Raw genomic sequence first — 2,133 nt, 5'->3', positions numbered from 1 at the left:
GCCCCGCCGGAGCGCTGCCGGGGGGCGGCGGGCGGCTCCTCGCGCCGCAGCCCCCGGGGCGCGGCCCCTCCTCGACGCGGGGCCGTGCTCCGCTCGGCGGCTCGGGCAGCGCCTGTGCGGGGCGCACGGCCTCGTCCCGCGGGGAGAGAGGGCAGGGAACGCTCCGTGCCGGCCCGGAGCCCGCCGTGCGGCCCCTCCTGCGGCCCGGGGCTGAGGGCTGCTGCGGCAGGCCGGCTGCCTGCCCTCCTCCAGTACTCGGTGATGTCTTTTGTCCGAGTGCGTTTTTTAATCATCGACCAATGCTTTAAAACGCTGGTGCGGCATTTACCCTGCATCACCCCCCGTTCGGTACCGTCTTCCTTGTGGGGAAAGAGACAACAACCTGCAGTTACAGGTTTTATCAAATGAGTCTACATCACGTTCACAACCTTTATTTCTTAGTTTCTTAAAATACTGTGGAAAGAGTTTCCAGGAGAGGTACCTGCTGGTCTCTGACGAAACCCACCTCTGAGTGCATCGCTGGCCCGCCCTTACCACGACCGGTTCAACCCAGCCTCGCCCCCGAGCTTCCAGCCTGCTGTGTCCTGCAATCTCCTGGAGGAAAAGAAAGCTGTGGAAGAGGAGATAATGTCTCTGTCAGTATTAATCAAGACTGTAATTTGCCATGTGCTTTTTAGCTCTTTAATGGAGCTCTAATTGTAACTGCTCTCCAGCTCTGATCCTGCCCAGCTGGCCTCTAGCAGCCTCGTAGGAGCAGTTCAGGTGTCTAACCATAGGCATCCAGTGTTGTTTCAGGTGCCCTGGGGTATCCAAGACACAGGGCTAGAAGATATGGCAGGGGACAGAAGTTACTGTACTATACGACATCTAAAATGTCACCAGACATCTGTGTCCAGGCACCTGACTCGCTCCCTAAAACATTCTCCATTGACCCTGTGTACTCAGGAATTACTCCAAGATCTGCCCTGCTGAGGCCTGGCCTTATTTCCCCTTTCCCCCTTCTTCATGTCGGTTGATGTCCTCACTTGATTTAATTCTTGTTCTATGGAAAAGCTACTTTTGTCACCTGAAAAAGTTCTAAGCTCTATAATAAGCTTTACAGACTCAGACAACCTGAAAAAGGAAATGTTGTCGTTATTACAGGAGGCCTTCAAAAACTTGTAAAAAAATGCAACAAAATTTGTTAATTATGAAGCACAGGATTCTAGTACGCTATCTTAAAATTGTTCCCTGAACAGCTATTTGATAATCAATATTTTGCATTAATATAGTGCTTATTGCTCCAAAACCCAATTAACATTTGTTAATGAAGTAAGCTAGACAGCACCTACAGGAACCAACTTAATACTCACCTACTTCATATGGGTATTATTAAATAGTTTGTAAATAATTATATTATGATCTTCAAAGATGTTTAATATTATGCTAACTTTATTCTATTAGATATTTGAAGATTATTGCATCCATTTTATGCAAGGAGGAAACTGAAAATGCAGCAGACCACCCTGGCGAAGTGGCAGAGAGATGTAAAGCAAGCATGAGTGCTGACTGGCTGGAGAAGTTCCACACGTGCCGGGCAGGTACACCTTATGTGAAAACAGAAGCTGCAGAGACTCTCTGAGGATTCATGATGTGCTGATGAAACGGGGTGCTGGTGGTGAAGATTTGAAAGTGCTGACATCAGATAAAAGGGCTAGTTCAGATTATATGCTTCTGAAATTTAGAGATACCTAAATCTGATACCATGGTAACTTGGAAGAACGGTTCTTACAACTTATTTTCCAGATGTCTACAAATACGAAAAACAAGCTGCTTGATTTCTTTAACTTGATTTCTTTATTTGCCAAATCTCTATTCATATCTTCATCTCCTCTTTATTTGACTGGATAATTTTCTAAGACTACCATATGTCTTTGAGTATTCTCTAAACATTTTTTTTCCTCAAAATACAGTTATTCAGGCCCTCACCTATACCTGGACTGAGACACATAGCCACCACACACAAAAGACAATACTAGAAGCACCACAGGGAATTCTGAATTTACTATCTGTAATTTAATCCATGAATTTATAGTTTGTAAGAGAGTGTCAGAAGTATCTGGGATAATTAAAGATAATCCGCATTTCCTTTGA

Source organism: Calonectris borealis, chromosome 18 (genome assembly GCF_964195595.1).
Source record: "Calonectris borealis chromosome 18, bCalBor7.hap1.2, whole genome shotgun sequence".
Classification (NCBI taxonomy): domain Eukaryota; kingdom Metazoa; phylum Chordata; class Aves; order Procellariiformes; family Procellariidae; genus Calonectris; species Calonectris borealis.
The sequence above is the reverse complement of the archived record's forward strand: the minus strand, read 5'-3'. Positions refer to the sequence as shown.